Raw genomic sequence first — 19646 nt, 5'->3', positions numbered from 1 at the left:
TCCCGCCTCCATCCGCATCCCTGCCCATCGCCTGTCAGCCACACAGCCCCGACTGCTGGCAGCTTCCGTGCCCTAGGCCCCAGGCTTGCCTGAGGAGGGAGGAGGTGACGCAGGCACAGACCATATGTGCCAGCTGGTGCCAGCTAATGAGAGCAGAAGAGTCCTGGAGAGAAGTGCAACGTCAGCATGCTGGCGAGAGGGGCTCTGGGAATGTGCATTCGCTCTGTGATTCCCCAATGATCTTTTACCTGAAGGGGTAGAATATGCATGAACACGAATGAACACACACACACACACACGTACACAAGCACTGAATGTACACCCAGGGTCAAATCTCATTACTTAGAGATTCCATGCCAAAGACTACCTTCAGGGATCCTTTCTACGGTATGCTACCAGAGAAGCTCCACGGATTGTATGGAGAGCCGGAAACCACGAGGAGGTGGTACAGTGTTCTCTCCTAAGCGTGAAGCTGGCATTTGGCGTTGCTTTGACATTCCATGCTGTGGTACTCTCTACTCCCTACATTTGCCTGTGACCTGCAAAGCTGCACTTCCATCTGCTAATATGCAGACCAGTAGAGAGGTGACCCTGCCATCTCTGCTTCCCCAGAGGAAGGATGGCAAGCTAGAATTCTGGATCTCAGTGGGGGAAACCAGGCCTTGTCGGCCTTCTTATGCCCTGTCATACTGCAAATAACTCACTTCCAGATTTTTGTGCTTCTCTGGGGTGCATTTGCTGTGAGTGAAGTCCCAAAGCATGGTGCCACAGAATGGCTCCTATTCCTGATCACAAGACGGCCGAGAAACCTGGACTACAGAAGCTGGGTCCCACTGGGTGGCAGTCAGAGAGACAGGGGTGATCCCAGAGACAGACAGGGAGCCTGATGGTGACAGTGGTTAGTGACAGCACAGCTGCTATTGACTGGCAGTGATGCCACAGGGAAAGTGTGGGGGAAGCGGTGATGGTGAGTGTGTGTGGTGACAGTGATGGGGGTGGCGCGTGGTGACACGGACAGCGGTGGAGAGGGTGGCAGTGGTCATGGTGAGAGCGGAGGCTTTGAGGCGAGGGTGGTGGTGGTGGTGGCGGTGCTGTTGATGATGATGACAGCATGGCAGCCATGGGAAGGATAAGGGTGGGGATGGGAAGGGAGCGAGGTGACAGTGCTGGGGATGGTGATGTGAACGGTGACAACGGTGATGATGACACTGATGGGGCTGAGATGCAGCATGGTGGTGGTGGCGATGGTAACAGTGGTGGAACTGGTGGTGACTGGGTCAGCCGGTGATAATACAGCGTTGACCACAGCGATTGTGACAGCATGAGGGAGGTTCAGTGGCTGGTGGACCCACCTGGCGAGCTCAGTACAGCGTCGCAGCAGAATGTTGATGAAACAGGCTAATCTGTCAAAGGACTATTTGGAAACAGCGTAGGCAACGTCTGGCAGAAGTCTAGCCTTGTACTTTCCTTCAGTGTTGTCAAAGGCTTTACAATGCAACCCCCTGAGTAACAAGATTGACCCTGTGTGTGCAGTTACACATATACAACCTCAGGTATTCACGAATGAATGTGTGATATGACGTGTCAAGGGCCATGTCTTCAGAAAAGGAGACTTGGGGCCAGTGTTCCATGGGGTGAAAGCCAGAGCTCTCCAGGGTAGACTGTCAGGACTGCACAGAACAGCCCATCACTGCACCCCAGCTCTGCAAAACTAGGGTGACAGGACCTCTCTCTCACAACTCACTTCCTCTAGCTTCTCCAGGGTCTCTATACCGACTTTGCCAGGCCAGCAAGCACCCCCAAACTTAAGGGCCTCTCTTAGTGCAACTAAGTAGTACTACTTTCCCCAAATTTTCAATTCTGTAAATGTATAAGCATCATAAGTTATTTCCAAATAGTTTACATTAAAAACTTCAAGTTCTAATATTATAAGCAACAACAAACACATGTACACATACACACACACACACACACACACACACACACACACACACACACACACACCATCTTGCAGTTCAGAGAAAAAGGAGCATTCCCTGTGTCAACATTCGGGAGTTGTGTGATCACACAGCCTGTGGTCTCCATAGCAACACATCCCATCACCTAGGTGACAGTAGTCCTATGACGTCACCAATGAGCTAAACCAACTTAGAAACACATGGACAATTTCTCCTGGATGCACCCACGTCTTACAGTTTTATGCAAGTCTTCTGAGATTGCAGTGCCACAAATGGCTTCAGGGACAGACAGGGAGAGTTAAGTGAAAAGAATTCCGGGCTTTCTGGATTCCTCTTTCTTGTGGGGTTTACAACACACACACACATCCCAGGCACCTCTCAGGCCATCCCATGGAGAATGCTGGAGGAGCTGAAACAAAGATGGAATGGGCCACCACTGGGAAGAGGCACTGAGGCCTGGGCAGGGAATGTCTGGTGCTCCTGGCTCCCCTTCAGCTCTAAGGGTCACTCTGGAAAAAGATGACAAGGTTTATGAACCAGTCTTCTTTTCCAAACCAAGTGACTGCCACAACGCAGGTCTGCCTCACTCTGGCACTATTCCCAGGCACAGGCATGTGGAAGAGATGGTTTCAGCTGGGTGATGGATTCTGCGATGCGGTCAAGAGAAGGAGGGCGGGGGAAAGGGCCTCTGTGGTGGTGAGAGTTCACACTTGTCTTGTTCCTGTGCTGTCTGAGTGACAGAGGACATCTAGAAAGCACATGACATTCAGGAGAAGGAACGCTACTGGCTGGGTTTTTCTTTTGTCTCAGAACCACTGTCCTAATGCACGTTTTGACTTCCAGAATGATTGAGCACTTGAGATTGAACCTGAAGGGGCTTTTACAGATGGCCTGGGTGCTGCTGTGGAAACACAACTAGCCTAGGTCCAAATGACTTTCCTCCACGCGCAGGACCGCATGGCTGTGTACAGCTAGGAGAGTGTGATAACCCGGGCTCCGACGAGGCCTTTGCCATGGGGGAGATTCAACAGGTGGAGGGGAAGGCTGGGGGAGAGGCCGTCTCCCAAGCCTGTGGCCCTGGAGACAACAACAAAGCCACGTCACAGATGTAAACAGCATGATGCAAAGACAAGGAGTTACAAGAAATCCTAAACTCTGTTACAGAGCCGGTATTCCTCCCAACGGGCTGGAAGGGACAGGACAGCTTGTCTACACTGCTGTAATGTCACCAGTCCACTTGTCATCACTCTTCTCCAGAGAAGCAGGATATGAGACAGGACACAGTTGTTGCCTCTTTGCTGGCTGGCATGGGGTATGACCACTACCCCAGACATTCACCTAACGTGAGTCATAGGAGATCTGTCCAATGACCACCACAAGGCCAAAGTCACTGCCACGAGACCCATGTCACCACCACAACCTGCTTGCAGGTTTCTTCCTTGGCCTTCTTCTTTAGAAGCCTCTCTCAGATGCTTCAGCTTGGGGCCGGGACCAGGCATGGCTTTGGCATTGTGAGAATCCTGGTTTTCATCCTATTTCTGGCTGCATTTCTGACACAACCCAAAGTCAGAGACAATCCTAGAGCGAAGAGTCTACCAGAAAGAGGGATTTGGGTTGGAAGGTCTTCCTGGCCATGCTCCTGCACCGGCTCTAAGCACAAACAGCAGAAATCAGTAAGTCACTCCACTCGCGCACCGTGGCTGGGCTGACATTGCTATGGGAACATGAATCCGCAACATGCCATGATTCCACTTTACATATTCTTTTAAAATATTGTCAGGAATGATCAGAACTAATGCCAGTTGCCAGTTCCTACTTTGCAATCTGTTGAGCCAAACACATTTCTATAAAACCTGCCCATTCCAAGAAGTTAAAGCATCAAGACCACGAGACACAGTGACCTGATTCTCCCGTCTTCCCTCGATTCTCACGGGGTCCTAGCAGAACCGGAGCCTAAGCTTAGCCTCCGCCACCACCATCTTATACACAAACGAAGACAAACAAGGGGCAGAAAGACGAGCATGCTGGCCAGCTCTGTGCCCACATGAACTTTTGTCTAGGTTGACTGCGCAACTGCACACCTTGGGTTGGGCGATTAGAAAAAGTAAGTCCCAACCACTCTGCCTCTTCCATGTAGGAAGAGCTGGGTGCCAACGGCTCACACCTATAATCCTAGCTACTCAGGAGGCTGAGATCTGAGGATTGCAATTGGAGGCCAGTGGGATAGGAAAGTCCATGAGACTCTCATCTCCATGGAACTACCCAAAAAAATCTGGAAGTGGAGCTGTGGTTGAAGTGGTAAAGTGCCAGCCATGGGCAAAAGAAGCTCATGGACAGTGCCCAGGCCTTGAGCTCAAGCCCCAGGATCAGCACCACACACACACACACACACACACACACACACACACACACACACACACGCACACTTTAACTTGCTCTGTGAGATGTAGCCAGCCACATTGTCATTACAATTAACTAGAATGAATTATAATTAATTAGAAATCACAGCTCCTCTCTCCAGGTGGGGACCTTTGGCTAATCTTCTGCCCCAGGCAGGCATCCTCAATGGCAGGTAACAGAAAACCAATGGAAAATGGTTTAAAAGAGAAGTCTTGGGATCAGGTGAACTCACTGCCCCAACCCTCAGTATTTCCTTCCTCTGGGCAAGATAGTCGTGTTACCACCCTCGGGCCACTCACGCAGCTGGAAGAGGGCTGGACCTGCCCTCCCAGCCTCTTGGCTGTGTAGAGAATGCCCTTTCCCAGCAGACCCAGCAGGTGCCTCCTCCTGCCCCAGAGGCTACTATCGGGCTGGACTATGGCTTGCAGTGACATGACCATGACCATCATGGATCAACTACGATCGTGGAAATCCAGCATGGGCAGAGAGGGGCGGGGAGGGAGTGTCGTGGAGTGACTGTTCCACATTGGCATTGCCCCCAGAGGGAGAAGACTCGAGGGGAGGTGTGCAGGGATCCCAGGAGGGCTGCCCTGAGCTCAGGAGAAGACTCGGGGTGAGGTGTGCAGGGACCCCGGGAGGGCTGCCCTGAGCTCAGGAGAAGACTCGGGGGGAGGTGTGCAGGGACCCCGGGAGGGCTGCCCTGAGCTCAGGAGAAGACTCGGGGGGAGGTGTGCAGGGACCCCGGGAGGGCTGCCCTGAGCTCGGAGCCGTGGTCACGGTGGACGTGGGGACGCCTGTGAGGTCCAGAATCACTGCTTGGATGCAGCAAGGTCTGGGCGACAGGTGGTTATGTGTGGGATGTAGGTATTCGGAGCTATGTGTGTATGTATGCGTGCGTGTGTGTGCATGTGACATAGAACTTAGATGTAGTGTGTTGTGTGCAGTGTAACGTACAGTACGTGCAATGCTGTGTGTGTTCTGTGTAGTTGTGTGTGTGTAGTAAATGTGGTATATGATGTGTGGCGAGGGTGTACTGTGTGGTTGTAGTTGTATGCTTGTGATGTGGTCTGTGTAGTGTGTCATGGTTTGTGGCTATGTGTATCATGTAAATAACATGGTGTGTGTTTGTGTGCTGTGTGGTAGATATGTGGCACATGGTTGTACATGATGTGGATGACGTGGCATGTGGGGTGTGGTATATGGTGTGTGGTTGTGTGTCTGAGGTATGGTGATGGCGGCGTGTACGTGCTTGTGTGGCGTGCAACCACACGTGGGTGTACATGTCTGAATGGAGGTGCGGCCTGCTTCCTGTCTGGCCAGGCCCCATGAGGGCAGGAAAGCAGGTGTGCGTGCCGACAGGGGCGTGGTGCACGCGTGGTGGTGGCTGCAGGCTGTGTGGTGGGAATGGAGGAGACTCCAGAACTGAGGACCAGGGCAGCCCAGGGCAGTGGGGGGAGAGCAGTGTGGAGGGCGCGGAGGTGGCACCCAGGAGAGAAGGACCAAGAGCCACAGGAACGGAAATTAAAACACACGAATGGAGCAATGTTCTGGCTTTGCTAAGAGCTGCCTGCCTATTCATAAGTATAGGAAGCAGAACTGCATCTCTGAGTTTCTTCCGTCTCTACCTCTGCTTGTCAGTGGATGACCCCTGTTCTGTCCTCTACCCAGAAGCACAGGTGCCACTTCATCTACGTCAACCCAGGGAGAGAAACAATCGCAGCAGCAGGCGTCCATACTGCCATGGTCATAACAGTAAAAGGGAAGTTTATGTCTAAGATTCTCTCCTGTAGGTGAAAGCCTGGGTGCTAGAAAAGATCATGATAAGGACGACGGATCGGAGGCATCACACACACGCACACATCCTCCCTGTCACCAGGGAAGTTTTGTGACAAGTGACGTGTCTCCAGATAGCAGGGACCACGTGTATCTGTCTCTACAGTCTGTGGTGAGCAGTCACTGCACTTCATTAGATTATTTTCTCTTGGACAGGTAAGGGCTGCAAAGAATGACTTCATTGTGCTATTTAGCTAAATTCTCAGCTCTCGAGATTAAAAAGCAAAAGCAACAAATAAAACCTACCTTCAATATTTTGATAGTTGAAGTCTCAAGTGGGAAATAATGGATTCCTTCTTCCTCCCCAAACAGGACGATCTGTTCACTGTCACGTTGGCAGAACAATGGCTCTGATGCCCAGGAACCGAGATGGCGTGAGAACGGTGGTGAAACGGGGAGGTGAACCCAGAGCTACTCCCTCCCACGAGTGCCGTGACGAGCGGGAATCTGTGGTGAACACACCTTTCAGGGCATGCAGACAGAGCTGCACACACAGTCTTTGGGTCCGTCAGTTGGTTGAGCCCAGTGAACGGACTGAAGGAAGGACGGGTACCGTCCCCTCCCACAGTGCCAGCCTGACCAAACACCTTCTGCAACACCAGCGCTCCACACACCCGGCCACGAGAGCACACAGCGGGGGCTCCAGTCTCCTCGACCTCCAGGTGAGAACACTGGCACTGCTGCAACCCAAGCCTGACGTGCAAGGTAGACTCTGCTCATACCTCAGGGAGGAGGATGTGAACACACCCGACCAACGTGCAGAGCAGATGCTCTAAAAAAGAAAAAATCACTCTAGGAAGGAAACAGCCGTACGATTTGGACGCATATCCTAGAATGGATCCACTAGTGGTTTAAACCTTACAGTTTTTAAAACAAAGAAGAATGCACTTATTTGCCAGAAACCTGTGCCAATTGCCTTTTAGGGAAGAGAAAAATAAAGCAAAATGCTATCAACTGTTAAAGGGAATATGGGTTCCCAGACTTCACCTTCAGAAAGTGTGAGTGGTTCTGCCATTTCTAAATACAGGATGGCTGGGACGACGACACCGGTCACGGCTTTCCTTCTGCTGGCCACGCTTGTAATGAGTCTGGTGGTCAAATGAGCACAGGGCCCTGCAGCCAGCCGTCAGAAGCTTCTGTCACCAGTGGGTGTGTCTGGAGCTTTCTGTGATATGTGAAGGTAGCCAGAGAGCTCATGAAGTGGAAAGTGTGTGTGACCTCTCTGCACAGATTCTGGGCTCTAACCGATCAGGAGTCACCAATAACATGGAATAAAGAGAAATGAGGAAGAGTATCAAATGCAGCTACAGGTTTTCGGAGGTGGGGTAAACAAAAGCATCGTGGAAAATTCCTTGACAAACACGGGAGAAGACCTTTGGAGTCTAGAGTTTTTGACACTGAAAGTGTGACCTGGGCAGAGGACGTGGACAAGACGGAAGTCGTCTCTGGGATTCAGCGTGTCCCTAACCCAGGGCAGCAGCGGGGCCCGCAGGGCAGGGAGGGGGGGCGCCTCAGGTCATTACTGTGGGCAGGCTGGCTCGCTGCCCTCTGCTCTCGTGGATGGCACAGGAGAGCTGCCACCATCACTGGAGGCTAGGAAGGGCAAGTGAGAGGACGGTGGAAAAAGGGAGGTCAGTCTGGTCACGCGTACCGGATGTATGTGTGGAAATACACGGAACCCCACTGACATGTATAATGAACACAAGTTAATCAAAACTAAATAACTTAGAAAAGTTCTTGCCAGACGCTAGCACCCAGCTCGTGAACTTCCTGGCCTTAACACTGAAGCCAAATAAATTTCTATTCAAAACAGGGCACCCCACTCAGGTGTTCTGTATAGCAGCAGAAAATGGACTAAGAAATCAAAATTAAATAAATTGTTATGCAAAAGACTCTGTGGAGAAGAGGAAAAGACAAGTTTTGTATTGAGAGGAGAAGTATTAACCAACCACAGAGTTCTCAAAATTCAACAGTGAAAACATAGATAGACCAACCACCAACACACAGTCATCTCACTGCCCGCAGAGCAGGAGCCAGACAATGGCAGGGAGAGTCCTGGGGAGGAGAGGGGAGTGGAGGGGAGAGAAGGGGAAGGAGGGGGGGTGTGAGCCGGCCCCTTGCTAGTGAGTAGTGTCACGTGGGGACTGCAGGGCCTGAGTTTTGGATCAAGCCGCTCTCCGCATGTGACGGAATTGGGCAGAACTTGTGAGCAAGTGGTGGTGGAATAAGTGGAGACTGCAGGGCCTGCTCGTCATATTGGACTACAGTAGTACAAGAGCCGGCCCCTGGGGAGAACGGCAGCGGGCGCACATGTATGGGACTCTGAAGTATTTCTTGCAATTGCATAAAATCTGCCATTCTTTCGAAGGATTTCATTTATTTATTCTCAGATATTTTTTTTTTGCCAGTCCTGGGCTTGAACTCAGGGCCTGGGCACTGTCCCTGAGTTTCTTTTACTCAAGCTAGCTCTCTACCACTTGAGCCACAGCACCATTTCCGGCCTCGTCTGTGTATGTGGTGCTGAGGAATCGAACCCAGGGCTTCATGCATGCTAGGCAAGCACTCTACCACTAGGCCACCTTCCCAGCCCAGCAAAAGATGTTCAAGTCTTATTTTCAGACAGTGTGCTTGCCTCTCTGAGGAGGATAACTCCTGACAGACCAGTTTGGTTTTCTGCTACTGTTTACGTGGAACGGTCCCTGACAACGCAGGAGGGAGAGACAGTGGCATGGTCGACTGTGCCATCTTGGATTTCTTCTACAGGTGGCTCTGTGAGCTAGGACAGACCGAGCACAGTTATTCTACACACAAAGCCAAGCCCTCCGTCCTTGGATCCGTGAACCACCCTGGGTCAACGGGCAAGAGACGCTGACAATAGGAACCAAGAGCTGAAGCAGGTCTGTGGTGCAGCGCAGAGGGGTCTGGACTGTGACGTGGCCTGCAGTGCTCTGGTCCATCCTAAGCTCTCAAAGACAACGGCTGTTTTCTAGTGGAAAAGTCGAGCATAACGTTCAGCCTTCACGCACGGGTAGTTAATTTGGAAATCCTGGCTGCTAGACTGGGCCAACCCTGACGTCTTATTCTCGCTGTGTGCTCCTCCAGGGACGGCAGGAAGAGAAGCCAGGCATCTTCCAGACACCGGCAATGACACGCACCATCCCACCACAGAAAAAAACTACCGAGTCCCACCTGTGGCCACACTCCCGACACCTTGGATGGCTTCGTGGGTGTGGCACAGCTCCTCTGGCCTGGGGGCTGTTGAAACAGCTGCATTTCTTAAAGAGGTGTTGAACTGAGCATCAAGAACTTCCATTTGGAAGGGAAACTCCGTGCCTTGCTGCTGCCCTGGCAGTGGTGCATGGATGGAGCTTGGGTGGGGCAGAAGAGAGGCGGGGGAGAGGAGCGCACTCTCAAGGAGAGCTGCCAGACTCCATCCTAGAAGAGAACAAGGTACGTGCATGACAAGGCTAGGAGGAAATTCACCACAGAGCTGTAGGAGGCGCTGCAGAGCCAGTGCCTGCTCACACCAAATTCCTACATTCAGCTTTTTAAATGATCCCCTAAACCATAATCACAACAAAGACAGTTTTTAAAAGGTGGTTCACACATAGTAACGATAATGAAACTATGATTTCAGAAAAGTATGCATGATTAATTAGCTATGTGAAGGTGGCTTAAAGGACGTGCACACATTGGGCTGTGGGTGGAATTGGAGAGATTGTATATTGCTGTTCATGTTTTCATTTTCTCACTCTTTTTCATGAACATTATTAAGAACAATTATAACATATATAACCCATTTTAATATGCAAGTCAAGGTAGTCACATGTATATATATAGCTATATATCTACCGTGTATGGTTGTATATAACGAGGCTGTGCATTGACGAACACATTCACAACCAACGTGCCTTCCATTCCAGCTACATGCCATGTGTACAGGGAAGGAACGTGATACAATCTTGCCCAGGTATGAATATAAAACACTATTTGAAAAGCAATGAAAGCAAAAAGGCTGGTAGGATGATTCAAATGGCAAGGCACTTGTCTAGCAAGTAGACTCTGAGTTCAAACCCCAATACAAATGAATGGATGGATGGATGATGAATAAATAAAGGAACTGTTTTTGCTACAGATTATATTTGTGTTCAGAAGAAAGGCCTTTTGAGCTCACACCTATGATCCTAGTTACTCAGTTGGCTGAGATCTGAGAAATGCAGTTCAAAGCCAGCCTGGGGAAGAAAGTCTGAGAGACTCTTACCTCCAATAAACCACCAGAAGACTGGAAGTGACTCAAAGTGGGAGAACAGTGGGAGCTGAAGAGCTTAGGGACAATGCCCAGGCCTGGAGTTCAAGCCCCACAAATGACCAAAAAGAAAAAAGAAAGGCTTTTTAAGAACCATGCTGTAGTGTCTTTTCCTGGTTTCCAGTCAGGTGCATCCAGGCTCCGATTTGCACAAGACTGCAGACAGGCTCAGATTTACATCAGACAGTCCGCAGACATGGCTTTTCCAGACAACGCAGAGAAGGGGTGCTGTATTTAGGCATGCAGTGGAAACTCGAGAGCACAGACATTGGCAGCCAAGACCCAGGCCAAGTGCAAAGTGCAAGCAGGGAAACTCCACCCGACTGCTCCTTGTTGGAAAGCAGAACCTCCTGGAAACAAGAGTCTGCCTCCTACACATTCGCTCTCGGCAAGCCCCAGAAAGGCGTTGTACAGTTCTCCACCCTAATGAGTCTGGTGGACATGGGCCCGGCACCCTGGGATGGACTCTCTTCTGGCTCTGGTCCACATTGTTGCCATCTAAGCCTGCCCCACAGACTGGCCTGCCAGGCACAGGGACTCATTTGTCCTCTCCAGGACCTTCCGGCCTCTGCCCCCCAGGGTCTCTCCACAGCCTCTTGTGTCCATTCTAGAATCACAACTACCCTTTCCTAAAGGTCTTGAATGAAGTGAAATGGGATTTGTGGCAGAGCGCGAACTCATAACATCCATAACCTTTGTCACCGACAAAATACGGAACGAAAGCAATGTCCTCCAAACTCTAAAGACACAATTGCTCCTTCTTGTAATGAAAAATGTCTACAGGACTTAAGCTGCGTCAAGTAATTCTGCAGCAACTCGAGCCCGGTGAACTTGAGGACTATGTCTCAGGCTTTCAGTGTGACTCACGGTAGGTGAGGAGCCTAGAGTCCCGAAGAGTCCAGGGGTCTCCCAGCTCTGTCCCCGGGCTGCTGTTGGCACTCTCCCCCAGTGAGGAAGGAGGGTTGGCACACACACATCCCCCCCTCCCCGGGGGGGAGCGGGTTCTGGAGAGTGCCACAGCATAAGGCTGCCTCGTGACTGGCAGACGGGAGCTTTAATAAGTCTGCAAGAGTAAACCTGGAGTAAGTCCTTGACACATCTTTCTGAAGCCAGCGGAAGTCCCCGCTCTTACACCTGCCAAAGCATTGCTTCCCAAGAGGCAAAGAGATGCACTTCCTTGGCTCTCCAACTCACTCCAGCCCTTGGTGAGTGCGCAGTGTCTCCCTGCCTTTCCTCCTGGGCTGTTGTCTCTGCCAAACTGAGCAGACAGCTGTGTGCCCAGGGACAGGACCCGTCCAGGCAGACTCTGTCCCACCCTCCCAGGCACAGGGGACAGCAGGCGGCCCTCTCTCCCGACGGCATGTCCTTGCCAGCCGGTTCCTGTGGCTTTTCCTTACAGACACTTGCACCAGTCTCTGCTCCTGCCCTCATTCCCAACGCTCCAGGCAGGCCTGCCAACCACCATCATCTGACGTGGAGGGAATGAGAGGCCACCAGGGCACTGGAAATGCCAGCATACGGTGAGTGTGTCTGTGAGTGTGTGTGAGTGTCTGTGAGTGTGTCTGTGTGTGTGTCTGTGTGTGAATGTGTGTCTGTGTCTGTGTGTGTGTGTCTGTGAGTGTGTCTGAGTGTGTGTCTGTGAGTGTCTGTGTGTGTCTGAGTGTGTGTGTGTCTGTGTGTGAGTGTGTGTGTCTATGTGTGTCTGTATGAGTGTCTGTGTGTCTGTCTGTGTCTGTGTGTGTGTCTGAGTGTGTGTCTGTGAGTGTCTGTGTGTGTCTGAGTGTGTGTGTCTGTGTGTGAGTGTGTGTGTCTGTGTGTGTCTGTATGAGTGTCTGTGTTTGTGAGTGTGTCTGAGTGTGTCTGTGTGTCCATGTGTCTGTGTGTCTGAGTGTGTGTGTGTGTGTCTGTGTCTGTGTGTATGAGTGTCTGTGTGTGTCTGTGTATGTGAGTGTCTGTGTCTGTGTGTGTGGGTGTCTGTGAGTGTGTATGTCTGTGAGTGTGTGAGTGTGTCTGGGTGTCTGTGCGTGCATGTGTGTCTGTGTGTGAGTGTATGTGTCTGTGTCTGTGTGTGTGTCTGTGTCTGAGTGTGTGTCTGTGAGTGTATGTCTGTGAGTGTGTGAGTGTGTCTGGGTGTGTCTAGGTGTCTGTGAGTGTGTGTGTGTTGGTGAGTGTGTCTGAGTGTGTGTGTCTGTGAGTGTCTGTGTGAGTGAGTGCCTAGGTCTGTGTGTGTGTGAGTGCCTGTGTCTGAGTGTGTCTGTCTGTGAGTGTGTGTGTGTGTCTGTGTGTCTGTGAGTGTGTATGTCTGTAAGTGTGTGAGTGTGTCTGTGAGTGTCTGTGTCTGTGTGTCTGTCTGTGAGTGTGTGTGTGTGTCTGTGAGTGTGTATGTCTGTAAGTGTGTGAGTGTGTCTGGGTGTCTGTGTCTGTGTGTGAGTGTTGGTGAATGTGTCTGAGTGTGTGTCTGTGAGTGTGTCTGTGAGTGTCTGTGAGTGCCTAGGTCTGTGTGTATGAGTGTCTGTGTGTGTGTCTGTGAGTGTCTGTGTCTGTCTGTGTGTCTGTCTGTGAGTGTGTGTGTGTGTCTGTGTGTCTGTGAGTGTGTATGTCTGTGTGTGAGTGTGTCTGGGTGTCTGTGTCTGTGTGTGTGTTGGTGAGTGTGTCTGAGTGTGTGTCTGTGAGTGTGTCTGTGAGTGTCTGTCTGTGAGTGCCTAGGTCTGTGTGTATGTGAGTGTCTGTGAGTGTCTGTGAGTGCCTGTGTCTGTGAGTGTGTCTGTCTGTGAGTGTGTGTGCGCGTGTGCCTGCACCTGCGCATGTCTACCCTTCGGCACAGGAAAACCTCACCAGAGCCTGCTCTGTGCTGGGTCTCCTCTGGGCCTGCAGTGAGCATGTGCGCCCGGGGCTCCTCCGAGCGCCCACCCGGGGGGTGGAGGGCTCGCTCTGCAGGACCAGGGCGCGCCCCGCCCGTCCCCGCTCTCCGTCCCCGCGTCCCCGAGGTCCCTGCTCTCTGTCCCCGCGGTCCCCGTGGTCCCCGCTCGCCGTCCCGCCGGTCACAGGAGCCCGCACGCGGCTGCTGCCTGGACGTGGGGATGAAGAGAGCGTCCAGGGACGGCCGGCGACCTCGACCCCCAGATCCTCCATCAACTCTGCGGGACAGACTGGGGAGGGGGGGGACCATGCGCGACCCGACAGATCCAGGGCCCCCCGCCCCGCCCCCGACGGCGCCCCCCGCCCTCGACAGCCCCCCCGCCCCCGACGGCGACCCCCAGACAGCGTCCCCCCAGACAGCGTCCCCCCACCCCCGACGGCCCCCCTCCCCAGACGGCGCCCCCCCAGACGGCGCCCCCCACCCCAGACGGCCCCCCCGCCCCCGACAGCGCCCGCACGGAAAGGCCGGCCGGGCCACCCCGCGGACGGACGGCACCTTCCCGCAGCCGGGCGGCGTCCAAGGCGAGCGGGCAGCCCCGCCGGGCCCCTCCCCGGAGACCAGCGCCGGGAGCGGGGCGTCCGCCCTGAGCCCCGCCGGGGAAGCCGCCTGAGAGCCCGGTAGCCGCCTCCGCCGCTGCCCTCACCTCCAAAGGCCAGAGCCAGGCGCCTCTGCCGGGCGCATCTGGGGGCTGGGGCGGCCCGGGCCGGGCCGGGTGGAGTCGAGCCGGGGTCCGGGGTTTGGACGGGGTCGGGGCGGGGCCTGGGCGGGGTCAGGGCGGGGTCTGGGAGGAGTTGGGCAGGGCCTGGGCGGGGCTGGGCGGGGTCCGGGCGGGGCCTGGGGGTCTGGGCGGAGTCAGGGCAGGGCCTGGGAGAGGCTGGGCAAGGTCTGGGAGGGGCTGGGCGGGGTCCAGGTGTGGTCCGGGGGGGGGGGGCTGGGCCGGGTCCAGGTGTGGTCCGGGCGGGGCTGGGCGGGGTCCAGGTGTGGTCCGGGGGGGGGGCTGGGCGGGGTCCGGGTGTGGTCCGGGGGGGGGGGGGCTGGGCGGGGTCCGGGTGTGGTCCGGGCGGGGCTGGGCGGGGTCCGGGTGTGGCCCGAGGGCGGGGCTGGGCCATGGGCGGGGCGGAGTCAGGACGTGGTCGAGGTCTGGGCGTGGCTGGGGCGGGGCCTGGGCAGGGTCAGGGCGTGGTCGGGGTCCGGGCGTGGCCGGGGACGGGGCCTGAGAGGAGCTGGGCGGGGTCCGGGTGTGGCCCGAGGGCGGGGCGGGGCCATGGGCGGGGCGGAGTCAGGGCGGGGCCTGGGGCGGGGCCTGGGAGGGGTCATGGGCGGGGCGGGATTCGGGGCGGGGTCCGGGTGTGGTCTGGGCGGGGTTAGGGCGGGGCCTGAGAGGAGCTGGGCGGGGTCCGGGTGTGGTCGGGGCGGGGCCTGGGCGGGGTCCAGACGGAGCCCCAGTCCACAGCAGTGGGATAGACCCGAGGCCGGCCCGGCCCCGCCCGCCGGAGCCCTGGAGCCCATCACCCCAGAGCTGCCGTGTCCTGGGCCCCGCGTGCCGGGCGGTGTTGACACACGTTCTGCCCACGCATGTCCCGTCCTCTGTCTGGCCTTCCTCCGTGTGCCTGGGCGGAAGGGCTGGACGCCCCTCCTGCAGGCCGTCCTCCTCCTTGGAGGGCAGCGCACGGGTCCCCCTCGCTTTCCCTCCCCTCGCCCTTCCTCTCTGAACCCTCTACAATCTCCTAGGTCTCTAGAAAATGAGTTCTCTCTCCATCCCTCCCCTGCCAACCGCTAGTCAGTTTCAAAATCCCCACTCCCTGTCACCACCAAACTCCATTCCCGCACTGAATGGTCCTCAGGAGCCCAGGAGCTTACCTGGGTTCGTGTATCTCCACCAAGATCGACCCCTCAACCACCTGGTCAATCGAGAAGAAAGAGGGTAGCCTATTAGAAGATCCAAGTCGCACGTTAGTCAGAACCAGAGAGGTCTTCAAATGGGCAAAACCCTTATAGGGAGGAGAAGAGACTTCACAGACCGGACTAAAACATCTGCTGACCAAAAAAATGATCAATGGAAAAGCAGAGAGCTTTTAAAGACTAACGATGATCGGAAGAAGTCATGGAGAATACAAAAGGCTAAAGGAATTCCAATAGATGGCAAAGGAGTCCACTGGAAAAACAGCCAGTGAGACAGCAGAGAGAAAATCTCAACAAATGACCAAACAGAAGACAGAGCAAAAATCTATTTAAGAAGCTTCTACAGCAAAATAGATAAGAGAGAGCGAGGAAGAGAGTCTCTAGACTTGAAGATAGAGTAGATATAATAAAGAGGGGAGGTAGCCACACACAAGTGCGCACACACACACACACACACACACACAGATAGGACTCTTTAATAAACAAGAACATGAATTATATTGTCTCATCAACTGGGTCCACAAGTTCCCCAAGGCAAAGAAAAGCAAACTCATTGGAAAAACTAAATTTGTCATTTATAGTTGTATCTTGAGATCCATCCTAGTTATGATGTATTTGATAAGTTTAATATGAAGGGCTAGAATATACACAGAAGGAACAAGAACACTGATCCGAGAGACTTCTTAAAATAATTATGATTTGGTATGAGTGAGTCCACAGCTTTGAATCTTTACATCCTTGTACAAGGAGTTCCATTCAACCAAGCAGCTTATGATTCCGTTGCATCTTGGAGACTATCACCGTCTTCAACATTCTCACCCCCATTCCCCCATGCATTCTCTTGACATTTCCTTTATCCTTATCAGTCTGGACTTCCTGACTATAGTTATGTCTTGAAGACTACTTATTAAGGTGGACTTACTTAATATGGCTGATTTACTTCACTGATTTTAAAATGTCTAAAATAAAAACAATGAGATAGTCCATCTGAATAGGACAAAACGCTGCAATGCTTATCCTTCTTGTGCACATAAAGAAGTGTCTGTGCCCAGTGTCACAACAGGCTCAAATGGCTTGATGGCTTATGTTTTTAACCCACCATAATTCACTTACAGAAACGGGACCTAACGTCTCATTTAACATTTTATCTTTGCACACAGACTTTCTGTCATGCCATTGTGTATAGCTCTGTGAAGAGGCTGAGAGATGAGCCTGCTTTCTTCCAGCCCCGTGTGAAGGGTAAGCATTGACCCCTGCTTCCAGTGTGCCAGGGTCTGGGTAGGGCAGGGGCTTGAGCTCGGCTCATCTACGGCTCAGGACTTCCCTTACAGCACACAGGCTCTGCAAGTGGCCATTTGGGGTGCTCCTCAGATGTAGACTGCCACACCAGGGGGTGCTGACCCCTTCCCAGGCAGAAGGAAAGCAGCAGCAGGGATCAGAACCCAGGTGAGGAAGACACCCTTCAATTACACAGGCCTCCAGAAGAAATCCATGCATGCAAAGCATCGATATACAGATAACCACTTATGAGCTGGCAGAACCCCCAGACATGAAGCACTCACAAAGAACAAAACCGGGGGTAGAAATTCAAGGAATTGGTGCAAGAGTTCTGGGAGGCCCAATTCTCATGGCAAAGTGTGCTGAGTTCTCTGGACAGAATGAACTGTCGGACAGAATGACGGAAAGTGTGGGTCATCTTGGTTCTTGGTGTCATGTCATCGCATGTCTGTCTCACCCTTAAAGCCACTTCATAGAACTGGCAAAGGCACAGCTCATTCCCTGTACCAGCTGAGGCTCAGGAAAGGAAAAGCCAACCAGCTTCATCCTGACCACGCATGGCACTGGAGGCCCTCCAAGGCTGAGCTGTTCCAGCTAGCTAGCCCATGCTCTTCAGCAGGCCTGTCACATGCACCGGCTCTCCTAACTTACCATAACGCGTGGACAAATGTGCCAGGCCATGTGGCAAGTGTGTCACTTATTCTCCCTACTGCCTTCTAGGGCAGCCTGCCACCACTCCCAGCTTCCCTTTTGAGGACACGGAGAACTTACATGCCCTCCTCGCCGTGCATCTGGCATGTAGCTTGCCAGGACTCACAGCTGGCACCAGGATCCGGGCAGCTCTTATGAGGTCTGTTGACCATCCTCACTGTCCTCCAGCCTCTACCTGTGCCCCTCAGCCACAGCATCACACAGACAACTGGCCAGCAGCTGCACCTCTGGGTGAGGCCTTTCTCTCTCATGGACCAGATGTCGGAAGGCTACGCCACAGGAGCAGAACCCACTTGCTTCTGTTCTTAGAGTGCACTTGGTGACTGGCATGGTGTGGACGAGAGGGAGCCTGTTGGGGAGCAGCCCCTGGACCCCCCCACCCGAGGTCTCCTTTCATCGCTGTCCCTCTGTGCCGAGTTGCCGCGCTGCAGAACTGGGGTGGGAGAAGACCCTCCCACTGGATTGGGAGAGGACAGGACAGGGTTCTTGTAACCCCACCCAGTGGCAGGTGTATGCCCTTTGTCCTCCCTTTTGAGTGCCTGCAGGGCACCAGCAAGAACACAAGGCCCCCGCGAGCTGGTGGCGGGGACCCAGCCAGGAACACCAACTCGCCAGCACCTTGATAAATTCCTCTCCACCAAATGAAAGAGCCAGAAGGCAAACACTGAGCCTCGACTCACACTCTCGGGTGAGGTCCACCAGTTGTGGACCACGCCACAGGGGGACAATCCAGCCATCTGCAGGGTCCCTGGACACAAGGGCCATGGCTCAGGCTTGCTCTGGTCTCTGGCCCTGGTGTCTCAATGGATTAAAATCCCAACCAACAAGCTGGGCACCTGAGGCTCACACCTGTAATTTTAGCTACTCAGGAGGCTGAGATCTGAGGATCACGGTTCACAGCCAGCCCAGGCACTAAAGTCCATGAGACTCATCTCCAGTTAACCACCAGAAAACCGGAAGTGGTGCTGTGGCTCCAGGGGTCAGGTGGTAGGTAGCCTTGAGCTGTAGAGCTCAAGGACAGTGCCCAGACCCTGAGTTCAAGCCCCACAACCGACCCCCGTAGCCCCCAAAAATCCCAGGCAACAAAGCATGTGTGTTTATGCAGGTAGGCATGCAGGCAGGCATGCGCGCGCGCGCACACACACACACACACACACACACACACAGCTAAGCTGGAATTATTGTTATAACTTCAAGAACTGTTAAAACTTAGAAAAAATGTTACCCCATTAGGCAAGGGAATTTTCCAGATGTTAAGAAGAAGGCGAGTTTTTCCATTCATTGAGATGAAAGTTTTCCAAGCTATTCTCTGAGGTGTGGTAGGTCCTTCCATGCTCATACATGCTCACAATCTCACATATACTAACACATGCACACAGGCATGTGTGCACATGTTTTAATATACATATTCACATGTACGATATCACGCACCATGTGGATAGATGTACACTGACACACACACATTGATATGCTTGCATGCACATCAATGTATAACTACACTAACCTGTACAAACAGACATGTACAAAAACACAACACACCTACACAGAGAAAAGAAATCACCTCAACAGCCCACCCCAGGCTTCTCAGTCTCTTACTTAAAACATTTAGCATATTGAATATAGGCATGATTTATCTGGCAAGAAACAGCACAGAAACTGGAGGAGAAGCATATGGAGTCAATTGGGGGAACTAGAGTCATCCTCATGCCACACACAGGCCCTAAATTAAAATGACAGTAGTGGGGAAGACAGAGGAGGGAGGAGGCAGATGTAGCCGTCTCTCCACCTCTCATTGCACAGCTGGGACTTCCAGGTAGGGGCAGGCAGCCCTGAAGTAGCCCCCGAGCTGCCTGGGGGAAGCAGACTGGCTGCAGGGACAAAGCCACTGGGAAGGGCTCCCTTCTTCTGAGAGTACTGATCATGATTATGCCAAATAGTTACTAAACTATTTGATCAGAGGTGGGAAAATGTCACTACACACACACACACACACACACACACACACACACACACACACATTTCTATGAGCCGCAGAACTCCAAAGACAGGACTTGACTTCTGGGAGACAATCTAAAGACACTTGAACCTCAATGAGCCCCATCTCAGAACCAAAGCTAGAGAAGGAGAGGGGACCATGGAAAAGTGATGTCTGCAGAAAGTGGGGAGGCTGTGCCCCCGGGGGGAGGCTTGAGGTTACTGTGAGCAAAGGGGCCCTTGGTCTGTGCAGCCCTGCCAGCTCTCATGACCCAGGCTCCCTCTCCTTTGCCCTTCGCACCCTCCCTGTGTTTCTCAGTGGTCCACCACACACCTTGTGTGTGCGGCTGTTTCTAAGCTCTGG

At 53.3% G+C, this 19646-nt stretch overlaps 1 pseudogene; it reads left to right on the top strand.

Annotated features, from left to right (window-relative positions):
* The first annotated feature begins 359 nt into the window (after positions 1–359).
* Positions 360–587, top strand: LOC150059440 (small nucleolar RNA U3; annotated as a pseudogene).
* The last annotated feature ends 19059 nt before the right edge of the window (positions 588–19646 follow it).

The sequence above is a fragment of the Megascapheus bottae genome, chromosome 8 (genome assembly GCF_031878675.1).
Source record: "Megascapheus bottae isolate mThoBot1 chromosome 8, mThoBot2.hap1, whole genome shotgun sequence".
NCBI classification, from domain to species: domain Eukaryota; kingdom Metazoa; phylum Chordata; class Mammalia; order Rodentia; family Geomyidae; genus Megascapheus; species Megascapheus bottae.
Note: the sequence above shows the minus strand (reverse complement) of the source record. Positions and strands in the feature narration are given on the sequence as shown.